At 50.5% G+C, this 14397-nt stretch overlaps 1 protein-coding gene across 3 annotated transcripts in view; it reads right to left on the reverse strand.

The window, feature by feature from the left end:
• Window positions 1-14397, reverse strand: part of NSUN7 (NOP2/Sun RNA methyltransferase family member 7) — a 1257082-nt gene that overhangs the window by 118616 nt on the left and 1124069 nt on the right. The window lies entirely within an intron of this gene.

Here is a 14397-nt window from a genome sequence, read left to right on the forward strand (position 1 = left end):
GCCTTCCATTAGCGGGCGGAGTTCATGACGAGCTGGACTCGTCATGGGCACAGCGCCACCGCAGCCCATGACGAGTCCAGCTCGTCATGGGCACTGAAGGGGTTAAAAACATTTTGTAAAGGTGAGGGGCCTTAGGTTTAGATTTAGGTTAGGTCCCTTTGGTAGAGCAAGGGCTAAAAGAACAGGGATTACAAGACAGATCATCTTTGTCTCAACATATTGAGGGTAAGCATGTTTCATTACATGGTCTGCACAATGCCTGAAGTTGGATAGAGAAATACAAGGTTCTACTTACTTGAAGAGAGCCAGGGTTCCAGGCCCCGGTCGGATGCAGACAGGCTTGCCCCTGGCGCGCCCGCTGCACGCGTCTGCTGCGCGTCCCCGCATCGGGTCTCATTAAGAAGAGGAAGCCCAGAAACACTGGAGCACTAAGTAAAATGGCGTCTCCTGATGTCTCATGTATTCAAAGTGCAAAATGGCAAATTTTAAAACTATAAAATTAGCGGATCGATTTTAAAATAGAATTCCTAATATATGGCATCACAAATTCATCGCAGCTAACAGGTTAACAGCAAGTAACAGTTCACTTTACTTCTTGTTCCTAGCCAAGAATAATTCTGTGCCCAAAAAAAGAAGAAAAGATGGTCTCTAAGTCAACAAGTGAATCATACCGATGTATATTATTTGTGAAAAGTTACTTGAATGTAACAAAAAATTCTCAGGAGGATAGTAAAACATCTTGCAAACACAAATGAACAAGGATATTAGTTCAGCGACCTCTGACCCTGTTTCCCAGGCAGGTCGCTCCCCTCACCGCCACGCAGCCCCCAGTGTGATCTACTCTCTTGCTGCCGTGCCCTGACTGCTTGTGCCTGTGCCTTCTGCCTTCTGTGAGCCGAGTGCCAGTGTCCACTTTTCTCATTTTGTGCCCCGAGTGCCTGTGTCCGTATTTCATTTTGTGCCCCAAGTGCCTGTGTCCTTATTTCATTTTGTGCCCCGAGTGCCTGTGTCCTTGGTATTGTTTGCCCTGATTTGTGCTCCCCTCTACTTTTTGTTCCCTCGTTTCGCCGCGTTCCCTCCTCGCAGCCCGTTTCCCGCCGCCGCGTCCCAGTAGCTCCGCCCCCTTGCACCCCATTGGCCGCCCCGCTCCCACCTCCCAGCTGCTCCTCCCTCCCTCTCCCCCTCATATGGAGGCCGCGCAGCGGTAGAGAGAGCGACCTCTGACCCTGTTTCCCAGGCAGGTCGCTCCCGTCACCGCCACACAGCCCCCAGTGTGATCTACTCTCTCGCTGCCGTGCCCTGACTGCTTGTGCCTGTGCCTTCTGCCTTCTGTGAGCCGAGTACCAGTGTCCATTTTTCTCATTTTGTGCCCCGAGTGCCTGTGTCCTTGGTATTGTTTGCCCTGATTTGTGCTCCCCTCTACTTTCTCTTCCCTCGTTTCGCCGCGTTCCCTCCTCGCTGCCCGTTTCCCGCTGGCGCGTCCCAGTAGCTCCGCCCCCTTGCACCCCATTGACCGCCCCGCTCCCACCTCCCAGCTGCTCCTCCCTCCCTCTCCCCCTCATATGGAGGCGGCGCAGCGGTAGAGAAAGCGACCTCTGACCCTGTTTCCCAGGCAGGTCGCTCCCCTCACCGCCACGCAGCCCCCAGTGTGATCTACTCTCTTGCTGCCGTGCCCTGACTGCTTGTGCCTGTGCCTTCTGCCTTCTGTGAGCCGAGTGCCAGTGTCCATTTTTCTCATTTTGTGCCCCGAGTGCCTGTGTCCGTATTTCATTTTGTGCCCCGAGTGCCTGTTTCCTTATTTCATTTTGTGCCCCGAGTGCCTGTGTCCTTGGTATTGTTTGCCCTGATTTGTGCTCCCCTCTACTTTTTGTTCCCTCGTTTCGCCGCGTTCCCTCCTCGCAGCCCGTTTCCCGCCGCCGCGTCCCAGTAGCTCCGCCCCCTTGCACCCCATTGGCCGCCCCGTTCCCACCTCCCAGCTGCTCCTCCCTCCCTCTCCCCCTCATATGTGTTACACGCTCCTCCACTTGCACTGTTTTCACACTCACTACCTTCCCACTACAATACCCATAATGCATCTGGCTGGCTCTAGGTTGTGTACCTTCCCCTTTCTGAAAGCGATCAAGCTAATTGGTTGAACATGTGTTTAAATCCAAGCCCCTCCTTGCGTTCAGCGCTTGGCTTTCGAAGCTCTTGGGAACCTCGTTGAAACCTCGCCTCACCTGTATTTGGATTTCTTGGATTTCTTGGATTTCCGCCTACCTCGGAACTCTGCCGCTCTGAAGCAACCCTCTGTCTACCCTTGCGGTTGTTCTTCCTTGCTTTGCTTGTGACCCGTGTAGTCATTCCTGTACACTGGGCTCTTAGGATTGCTCCCGCAACTTGGAGTCCTCTTTCTGTTTCTCGGACTCAGGGTCCTCAGCCGTGACGCCTGCTGGGACTCTGTCAGCTTCCTTTTTCCTATCCACACCCGCTGGGAACATAGCCGGTCTCCTGATACTTCCCCGTTTGACCAAGGGGATTCTACTACGTCTTCACGGAGGGTCAGTGAAGTCAGCAGTCAGCGCTTGTCTCTGGAAGACGTCAGACACTTCTGGACTTCAGCGTTACTGGTACGTTGCACGCGCTGCGCGCGTACATGCATAAAAGAGTACTTGTTAAGACGGCCCAGTTCACCAACTGTAAAGACATTTAAGTTTGATATCTACTCACCCATATCCACGGCCGTTTTGGTAAAGACTTATTCAGCGGCCCCGGACTGTTGAAGACGGTGTGGATTTCACTTTGTTTTTTGCTCTCCACAAAACTTTATTGACAATTTCAGACCGGCCATTAGACTCTGCCCTGCATTGGTTTCTTGGTGGAAGAACGGCTCTGGATTTATTTCTTCCTCTTATTGTTTACGACCACACGGAAGAAGGTACACAACCACTTAGCCTCATACCCTTTATCATACTTATAGGGGGGGAACGAAGAGTGCTTCTGATTAGTACCTTCTCTATATTAATTTCTCCTTCTCTCTTTTTTTTTTGTCTCCCTGTTCTTTGTTTTGGGCTTGCTGCAGTTCTTCTAAAGTTGAATCTGGCCTATACCCATCGAGAACTAGCAACCTCTGCCGAGCTACCCGGCGCTCCTTTATGTTCCCAGCTTTCCCGGAGGTGTCGCTTACTTCTCAGTTGATGTGATATTACTGAGGGTAGTGATACCTTAGGGTAGAGGGGTAACCCTATTCTTCGCTCCCGTGGATGCTGGCTATCGTCCTCGACTTCAACCAAGTAAGTCAAGTAGCAAGAGTGACAATATGGAGGCCGCGCAGCGGTAGAGAGAGCGACCTCTGACCCTGTTTCCCAGGCAGGTCGCTCCCCTCACCACCACACAGCCCCCAGTGTGATCTACTCTATCGCTGCCGTGCCCTGACTGCTTGTGCCTGTGCCTTCTGCCTTCTGTGAGCCGAGTGCCAGTGTCCATTTTTCTCATTTTGTGCCCCGAGTGCCTGTGTCCGTATTTCATTTTGTGCCCCGAGTGCCTGTGTCCTTATTTCATTTTGTGCCCCGAGTGCCTGTGTCCTTGGTATTGTTTGCCCTGATTTGTGCTCCCCTCTACTTTTTGTTCCCTCGTTTCGCCGCGTTCCCTCCTCGCAGCCCGTTTCCCGCCGCCGCGTCCCAGTAGCTCCGCCCCCTTGCACCCCATTGGCCGCCCCGCTCCCACCTCCCAGCTGCTCCTCCCTCCCTCTCCCCCTCATATGGAGGCCGCGCAGCGGTAGAGAGAGCGACCTCTGACCCCGTTTCCCAGGCAGGTCGCTCCCCTCACCGCCACACAGCCCCCAGTGTGATCTACTCTCTCGCTGCCGTGCCCTGACTGCTTGTGCCTGTGCCTTCTGCCTTCTGTGAGCCGAGTACCAGTGTCCATTTTTCTCATTTTGTGCCCCGAGTGCCTGTGTCCGTATTTCATTTTGTGCCCCGAGTGCCTGTGTCCTTATTTCATTTTGTGCCCCGAGTGCCTGTGTCCTTGGTATTGTTTGCCCTGATTTGTGCTCCCCTCTACTCTCTGTTTCCTCGTTTCGCCGCGTTCCCTCCTCGCCGCCCGTTTCCCACTGGCGCGTCCCGGTAGCTCCGCCCCCTTGCACCCCATTGGCCGCCCCGCTCCCACCTGCTCCTCCCTCCCTCTCCCCCTCATATGGAGGCTGCGCAGCGGTAGAGAAAGCGACCTCTGACCCTGTTTCCCAGGCAGGTCGCTCCCCTCACCGCCACGCAGCCCCCAGTGTGATCTACTCTCTCGCTGCCGTGCCCTGACTGCTTGTGCCTGTGCCTTCTGCCTTCTGTGAGCCGAGTGCCAGTGTCCATTTTTCTCATTTTGTGCCCCGAGTGCCTGTGTCCGTATTTCATTTTGTGCCCCGAGTGCCTGTGTCCTTATTTCATTTTGTGCCCCGAGTGCCTGTGTCCTTGGTATTGTTTGCCCTGATTTGTGCTCCCCTCTACTTTCTGTCCCCTCGTTTTGCCGCGTTCCCTCCTCGCCGCCCGTTTCCCGCCGCTGTGTCCCGGTAGCTCCGCCCCCTTGCACCCCATTGGCTGCCCCGCTCCCACCTCTCAGCTGCTCCTCCCTCCCTCTCCCTCTCATATGGAGGCCGCGCAGCGGCTGCGCCGCTGGCGCGCCTAAGGCAAGCCTGCCTGCGCCCATCCGCGGCCAGACCGCGCCCAGCGCCAGGACCCCTGGACCTCACCGGAGCCAGCCAACCCGACAGAGATACAATGCCGCCACCCTCCGCGCACTCAACACCGGCCGACGGCCAGCCTGCTACAAAGCCAACCCGAAACGCACCCACGGAGCATTCACCTGCCACGCCTGCAACTTCACCTGCACCCGATCCAACACCGCATCCACCAAGCCAGGCTTCAGCAACGATCACCTCAAGTGCATCCTGCTCAACACCCGCTCCATCCACAGGCACGCCGTTGAACTCTGGAACCTTCTCGACACAACATCACCAGACGTCGCCTTCCTCACAGAAACCTGGACAAACGCCTCCTCAGCTCCTGACATCGCGATAGCCATCCCGGAGGGCTACAAGATCACCCGGAAGGACCGTGCCAACCGAGTAGGAGGAGGCATCGCCATCGTCCACAGAAACACCATCCGAATCACGACCAACTCCGACAACACCCTCACCGCCGCCGAACACCTTCACTTCCAGATACACACGGACCCCAAGACCACCCTCAGAGGCACCCTCGTGTACAGACCCCCGGGACCACGCACACAATTCAGCGAAACCATCGCAGACTTCGTCAGCCCGCACGCCCTCTCCTCCTCAGACTACTTCCTCATAGGGGACCTCAACTTCCACCTGGAGAACAACAACGACAGCAACACCGCCTCCCTGCTGGACAACCTCGTCAACCTCGGACTCAAGCAACTGGTGAACACCCCCACCCACAACGCCGGCCACACGCTTGACCCCATCTTCTCCTCCAGCAAACACATCTCCTTCAGCCACTCCACCAGACTACACTGGATAGACCACAGCTGCGTCCACTTCAACTTCGAGAAAACCATGACCCACAACCACCCTCAACAGGTTCCCCGCAGAAGCTGGAGCAAGATCACCGCTGACCAGCTCACCACCTCCCTCAGACGGAACCCTCCCGCCAGCGCAACGGACCCCGACGCAGCAGCCCGCAGCTTCACACAGTGGCTCACCGACTGCGCTGATGACCTCGCACCACTGAAGACCCCCCCCTGCAGACCCGGCAGCAAGAAAACCTCTTGGTTTACAGACAAACTAAAAAACTCCAAGAAGATCTGCTGCACCCTCGAGAAAGCCTGGCGCCACGACCAAACCACAGAAAACATGACGGCCTTCAAGAACGTCACCCGCATACACCACCAGCTGATCCGTGCCACCAAAAGATCAACATTCAAAGAACGACTGGAAAACAACACCCACAACAGCAAGGAGCTCTTCAGCATCGTCAAAGAGCTCTCCAACCCCAGCTCCGGAAACAACGACGTCCCCCCCTCGCAAGACCTCTGCGACTCACTCGCCACATTCTTCCACCGCAAGATCGCCGACATTCACAACAGCTTCGGCGCACCAACCACGCAACCAACCACCAAACCTACACCCTCCACCACCACCATCTGCAACTGGACCCCGGTCAGCACCGAAGACACCACCCGCGCGATGAACACCATCCACTCCGGATCACCAACCGACCCCTGCCCCCACCACGTCTTCAACAAGGCCGACTCCATCATCGCACCCCAACTCCGGGACATCATCAACGCCTCTTTCACCTCCGCCACCTTCCCGGAGAGCTGGAAGCACGCAGAGCTCAGCGCCCTACTGAAGAAACCAACAGCGGACCCTACCGACCTCAAGAACTTCCGCCCCATCTCGCTCCTCCCTTTCCCTGCCAAAGTCATTGAGAAGACAGTCAACAGACAGGTCGCCGCCTTCCTCGAGACGAACGGCTCCCTCGACCCCTCGCAGTCCGGTTTCCGAGCCAACCACAGCACCGAGACAGCCATAATCGCAGCCACCGATGACATCAGATCCCTGCTCGACAACGGGAATACAGCGGCCCTCCTCTTCCTGGACCTCTCCGCGGCATTTGACACTGTCTGCCATCGCACCCTAGTACAGCGCCTCAGAGACGCCGGCATCCGAGAGAAGGCACTGGAGTGGATCATCTCGTTCCTCGCCGGCAGAACCCAGAGAGTCCGCCTCCCCCCGTTCAGATCCAAGGCCACTAAAGTCATCTGCGGCGTACCACAAGGATCATCGCTCAGCCCGACCCTCTCCAACGTCTACATGAGCCCTCTCGCTGCCATCGCACGCCAACACAACCTCAACATCATCTCCTACGCCGACGACACCCAGCTGATCCTCTCCCTCACCAACGACCCCGCCACTGCCAGAGCCAGCCTACACGAAGGGATGAAAGACATCGCTGAGTGGATGAAGAACAGCCGCCTGAAACTGAACTCTGACAAGACGGAAGTCCTCATCCTAGGATCAGCCCCCTCCACCTGGGACGACTCCTGGTGGCCCCCTGCCCTGGGCACCACTCCCAAGGCAACGGACCACGCACGCAACCTGGGCTTCATCCTGGACTCCTCCCTCTCGATGACCAGACAAGTCAACGCCGTCTCCTCATCATGCTTTAACACCCTGCGCATGCTCCGTAAGATCTTCCGCTGGATCCCCACCGACACCAGGAAAACAGTCACCCAGGCACTCGTCACCAGCCGCCTGGACTACGGAAACACCCTCTAGGCCGGAACCACAGCCAAACTACAGAAAAGACTCCAGCGAATACAGAACGCCTCCGCACGACTCATCCTGGACATCCCCCGACACAACCACATCTCCGGCCACCTGCGAGACCTACACTGGCTCCCCGTCAGCAAGAAGATCACGTTCAGACTCCTCACCCACGCACACAAGTCCCTCCACGACTTGGGCCCCAAGTACCTCAACAACCGCCTGACTTTCTACACACCCACCCGCCAGCTTCGTTCGTCCAGCCTCGCCCTCGCCGCCGTACCACGCATTCACAGAGCTACCGCCAGAGGAAGATCCTTCTCCTACCTGGCCACCAAGACGTGGAACTCCCTCCCCATCCACCTTCGAACGACCCAGGACCATCTCTCCTTCAGAAAGCAACTCAAGACCTGGCTATTCGAGCAGTAGCGGACCCCTTCCCCCCAGCTCCTTGAGACCCTTCCGGGTGAGTAGCGCGCTCTACAAATGCACTGATTGATTGATTGATTATTAATAATTGTCATTAAATATGATATTTACAATAAATGTGTTGCCTGTTTAAGAATATATGTCTATATATATACAATATATCAAAATATCTCCCATATTTTACTATTATTAAGCCCTGGATGGGCAATCGTATCTCTTGGAGCATTGGGCGGTTGTGAATTCTATCACAGTCTTCACATTATACATTTTTAAATTTTAAGTTTTTTTGATTTTAAAGAGACTGGTGCAGAGTATCTCTTCTTATTCTAAATGTACCCACACCTCCTCATCGTTATTGAATCCTACGGGGGCTTTTGTTTGGAGGTCGATAATGTATCTTGACTCCAAAATGCGCAGTTTTTTAACTCTATCCCCTCCCCTTTCATTTTTCTGTATTTGATCAATACAATAACATTTTAGGAGGTTTTGATTACTCTGATGGAAGGTCTCAAAGTGACGTGCCACAGAGTAGGTTACATCCTTTCTAGTAATTGTTCGCATGTGGTCAAGGATGTGCTTTTTGGTTGGGTGTATCGTACTTCCGATGTAACGCTTGGGGCAGGGACATTCTAAACAATACATGGTATATTCCGAATTACAGTTCAGGAGTTGCTTCATTGTTCTGGTGAGCCTGGGATCCCCTGGTCTACCTTTGTAGTTGGTAAGTTTGCAACTATATTTGAAAGCCTTACAACGCATGCAGGGATAGAAACCTGTAATTGTCTTTGTTGTAGAGGGGGTTGCATCATAGTGACTATGAATTAAATGGTCACTTAAGGATTGACATTGTCTATACGTTATCTGGGGACGTGTGGGAAGATTATTTTTCAAGACATTATCAGTTTGGAGAATGTGCCAGTTCTTTTTAAAGATCTGCACAATCTCTCCAGACTTTTCATTGAAATGCGTGATCATCCTGGCTGGGCCATCCTGGTTCGTTTCCTTGGATGTACTCACTACCAGCAGATCAGACCTGTTTAGTTTATTTTATCTGCTCTGGCTTCTGCCTGATATAACTCCGCATTAGTATAACCCCTGACTTTAAACCTTTCTAAGGCTAAATATTTCGCTGGATCATAATCTGACTTAGTGGTACATTTGCGTTTAAGACGCAAGAATTCCCCATATAGGATATTCTTTAGCAGGCTTCTTGGATGGTGACTCCCAGCATGCAGGACATAATTACCTCCAGTGGGTTTTCTATATGTTATGTTATATGATTTTTGTATAGCGCACGGATGCCGCAGCAAAGTGGCGTCCCGGCGCTTTGGAGAATAATAAACACAACACGACAGAAAAGGTGGAAAAGATGGGCCTAGATTGTGGTAAAAAGGAAAGTTTTAAGTGCCTTTCTGAAAGGAAGCAACTCAGGAATGGAGCGCAAAGGGGCAGGCAAAGAATTCCAGAGAGTAGCCGCCAACACTGAGAAAGAGCGTCCACCCATCCTAGATTTTTTGAAACGTGGCACTATGGCCAAATTAGATGCAGCAGAGTGAAGAGCTCTGGCAGGGACATAGTGCTGGATAGTCTGTGCAAGGATGGGAGGGGAGGCTGCTTTGAGAATCTTGAAAGTTAAGCAAAGAGCTTTAAACTTAATTCTCTGCCCCACCGGCAGCCAGCCTTGTAAGTAGGATATCATCCTCTACATGGATGTGCTGGGACGCCCCGTTGCTGGGGCAGCCATGCGCGTTATAAATTGAACTAATAATAATAATAACATAGACTTCCAGGTCTAAATAACTCACTTTAGTTTCACTGATATTGCCTGTGAATGTCAAATTCAGGTTGTTGTTATTTAACGAGGTAATATATTCCTCAGCGAGGAACGGCTACCCCACCAAACAATGAAAAGATTGTCTATATATCTTGCCCACAACGCCACTATGTCAATCCATTGTTCGTGTAGTTCCCCCCAGGCCATGTGCTTCTCTCACCAGCCCACAAAAAGATTTGCATAGCTGGGGGCAAAGCACGTGCCCATCGCAGTGCCGCGTTGTTGCCTGTATAACTGCCCTGCAAACGTGAAGAGGTTATTTTCTAGGCAAAAACTGATTATATGTTGGAGCATGAGATTATGTTTTTGAAATCTTAGAGGTCTCTTATTGAGGAACCATTTGACTGCTGTGATACCATCCTCATGGGGGATTGGCCAGGTCTTTATGAATTTTTGGGAGATGGTAAAAGGTCGGAAGGACAGGTGATTCACAATGAAGGAATAGGTATTCATCTTGATCCAACATTCCTGCGTCCCTCCAATCCAACAAATGTTGGTGGTAAATTTTGATACACTTCAGATAGTCCGCTCTTTTGATGGACAAATAACATTCTCTGTCATTAAAATGTCTCATGGCTTCCTTATGATAATGTTGTTTGTTGAAGATCACGACATTCCCCGCTTTGTCGGAGGGTTTAATCTTCAGAGTGTCATCTCCTGTAAGGGATTAAATCGCTTCCCATTGTTTCCTGGGGATATTGTAATGACGCTTGTTGCGATCTGTATCTTTTGCCAAGTTCTTTAGGTCAATGATGATAGGGTCATTGAAAACATCAAATGGGACCTGTGGGATCACTCTTGATTTGCGTTTTAAGTTGCTCTTTCCACTTGATTACGTTTAAAACCACGTTATAAGATGGCCGCCATGAAATACGGTAACCAACATTGACTTAGAGACCATCTTTTCTTTTTACGAATCACACGTGATTGTTTGATTTAAATGTTTCTTTGTTATCACAGTAAAACTGACATAGAGGAAGGCGTAAGCCGAAACGCATCTGTCAGTGCATGAGGGTCTGCACATTAAAGCACTTTGTTTAGATAAAACTTCTGTGTGTGCTCTCCATTCCTGTTGTCTGAAGATTATCGCTGTTGTTTTTATATATACATATGGGGGTTGCTTACATAGGTCACGTGACGTACATATCATACATCATGCAAGCTATCAATGGAGCACGTGCTCAGATGTTTCATAGAGAGGAACTCCTTTAAATATTGCTACTTATACTAATGCGAGACCTGCAGCCATGAACAATGATGGATAAGATTAGGTCAAAACACAACAGTGCACCATTGGAAAATTGAGTAATAAGGCAATAACCGAGAATCGTTACCAAGGAATACTTTTAGAACTTACACTCCAAAACTCCACACTCCAGTGTTACCTTTCACTCGGCACATACAGTGACTATAGGGGCATGGACCCACTTGTTCCTATGATGCGTGATTAAACAACAACAAGGGTAAGACACTTACAGTTTTTTTTATATCATTTGTATCTTACCTTAAGATTGCAGTGGTATGTGCCTTATACGTATTACTGCATGCTATATGTATTATGTGTATCTTGTATGTGATCTCCAGCAGAAGGGAGCATACATCCTCCTTAAACCATATATTATGAACGCTATACAAAGTACAGTCCTATTTGTCTCACTGAGCCTTAATGTAATGTAAAATTGGACTCATACTCACATGTGTACTTATATAATTGCAAGCACGACTAGCTGCCATGCTGCCGGACTACTGAAGCCTGCATGTTTATTTCTTCTAAATATTTGTCCTACAAATAATTTACCTGACCAGTGGGAATAGGACTTGATGTACCAAAGATATGGGGTTATAGTTTTAGTCCAGAACCCACAGTGGCCAGTAACCTGGCTGAAACATGTTGACGTAGAAAGGGAAGTATGGACAATAATATCCACAGACATCCACCTAGATTGTTTTTAAATCCAACCAACATAAACGGAAACAGAAGTGATCCTTGGGATTTTTAACTTCTTTAACCTCGGCAGGAAAATATCAAAATTGCTCCATGGGGGACATGACCAAGACCGCCCTGGTTCATAGGGACTTCAGGAAAAAAAGAGGATTTTTCTACGGTTACCAACTTTCTACTATTTCTAGGATTATCATTTTGTTGGGTGGTAGGATACCGGTTACGTAATTGATGTAAACAGAGATGTAATCTTTGATTTCCCAAAGAAAATCTCTCTTCCCCCCTTCCCCAAACAACTGTTTTGGGTATATGGTGATTGAGTATATAATATCTTTTCAACATGGTGGACAGGACTCAGACTGGGGACTTTGAGAAATTATTCACCAAACCATGGGTCTAATGTTGCCTTGTGAGTATGGCGAGACATCCTGGCAAAGTAAAAATGGTACCTTCAAAGCAGAAATACATATTGGTTATTATTAGAATATTACTCTTTGGTTCTTAAGAGCCTTATGTAACAATTGATGTAGTTCACTCTTGTCTCTTTGCCTGTCTAGTGCCCCACGTCTCTCCTCCACTCTTTCCAGCAGCATTGTTGTAACTTCTCCCTGACTCACAGCCCAATTCCACCTCATTCTTGAGCTCTGATTATATTTTGTCACTTTCTATCAAATGTAGCTTAAATATCTTTTCATTAGGTTTCGTCCTGTCAGGTTCAATCCATCAACATTGGAGTAGGGATCAAATTTCACCAAAATTACAATCAACTCTAAAGTGTCATGAGTATCAATGCAAAAACATTTGATAAAACTGGAACTTTGTAAATGGTTGAAGCATCACTTTACTGTGTTAATAAATGTAAGAGTTTATTCCAAGGAATTATGATTCTTGCTCTAGTGTGGGAATGAGTGTTTATACACACCAAGGGGGCCATATTCTTGACCCAATTTGCTCAAACTTCCCAATCACAGTTGAAGACCCTCTACCAGTCTCCTGGTCAGACCACTGCCTCACCAACTTCTCCTGGGATGTGGCCCTGGCCTGCCCTTCTGGCCTATGCTACCGCAAACCTGCTTTAAAAAAAATAGAACCCTCCAATTTCTCCTCGGCCTTGTTGGCTTCTAGACCCGTGCTCCCTTCGGATCTTGACGGGAGTCGTGCGGGATTCTCAAACTGGCTATCCTACTCCATGAATATGCTAGCCATACCAACTTCGTCCAAGTTCTCTAGGGAATCGCCTTCCAAGCCCTGGTTTACCCCGGATTTGTCCGCTCTTAAGCAGGAATGCAAAAAACTTGAATGTGCTTGGCGCCTTAGTGAGTGCTGCCCCCTGGCTAAGGGTAAACTCAGGTGCAGGCAAAAAACCTACTATGCCGCGATAACACAGGCTAAGAACCATTATCATGCAGCCCGCATTGAGCAGGCACATAACAACTCCAAGGAGATTTTTGCTATAGTCCAGAGTTATACATCCCTGTCGGCGCAATCAAGCTCACTCTCGGCCACAGAAGACTGGTGCAATACTCTGTCCAATTTCTTTATGGCTAAAATCCGCATGATTCAGGCGGATTTTACTTCCTGCCCTGGGCCTCGTTTTGACCCAGTGCTGGGTGTCTCTATGCCTGTTACTCCCAGGCACTTTCTGCACGCTTTCTCTTCAGAGAATCTGCCTAGCTCTCTTAAAATATTGAAGGGCTTGAAATCGGGCTTGCACGCTGACCCCTGCGCAGCTAGATTGCTACCATCATAAACGCCTCCCGAGGCCTGGAAGCAGGCAAAAATCCTCCCCCTTCTGAAAAAGCCCACCCTTGACCCCTTGATCCCAGGGAATTACCGCCCCATCTCCCTTCTGTCCAGCCTAGCTAAAGTCTGTGAAAAGGTGGTGACCAGATAACTTACGGAGTTTGTTGAAGGGTCAGATGTCCTGCATCCTGCACAGTCAGGGTATCGTTCCTCTTATAGCACCAAGACAGCACTGGTGGAGGTTTCTGAGGCCATTCGTGAGTGTCTAGATGCCGGTGGGAGAGCAGCCTTAGTAATGCTCGACCTATCGGCGGCATTCAACACGGTCCCACACTCACTGCTGGTTGCCCGGCTTACGGAGATTGGTCTTGAAGGCTCTGCCTGGGGCTGGCTGAGGTCCTTCTTCGAAGGGCAGGTTCAACAGGTCTGGCTGCAGCCAGCCACATCAGCCCGCAGCCGGTCACCACATGGGTCCGGCAGGGGTCTTCCCTTAGCCCCCTTCTTTTTAACATCTATGTCAATCCTCAGGTCTATTTGGCCGAGGAATTGGGGTCTACGGTGATTGCCTACACAGATGACACCCAGCTTCTGTTCACCTGGGAAAAGGATGAGGATTCTGTTTCCTTTGTTCAGCACTGCTTGTCTTCGGTTTTTGAGTGGCTTGCTGCCGCTCAACTTAAATGTAGCGAAGACAAGTCAGAGATTCTCGTCTATGGCAAATTCCCCCCTGGTTTCAGAGACACAATCTGGCCTCCTGGGTTCCCCCTACCAACTTCCAATGGAAAATCCGCGAAGAACCTGGGAGTGTGGTTTGAGGATAATCTTTCTTTTTCCACCCAGGTAAAGAAGCTTTCGGGCAGCTGCTTTGGCCCACTTAAAACACTAAGGAGCTTTCTCCCTCTTCTTCCTAGGCCTGCTAAAGAGACGGTCATCAGTGCCTTGATCCTCTCCCGTTTGAATTACACAAACTCTTTGTATGTGGGCATCCCGGGATACTCTTTGAATAGACTCCAGGTCAACCAGAATGCAGCCGCCAGGCTTCTCCTTGGAATCTCCAAGACAAGTAGCGTGCGCGAACATTTCCGCTCACTCCACTCGCTTCCCTTGGCTGATCCATGGTCATGGTCCCGCCTACTTGTAGAAGCGGTTTTCCTTCTATGTCCCACAGAGACAACTACGCTCATCAGC

This window comes from Triturus cristatus, chromosome 2_2, assembly GCF_964204655.1.
Source record: "Triturus cristatus chromosome 2_2, aTriCri1.1, whole genome shotgun sequence".
In the NCBI taxonomy this organism is placed as follows: domain Eukaryota; kingdom Metazoa; phylum Chordata; class Amphibia; order Caudata; family Salamandridae; genus Triturus; species Triturus cristatus.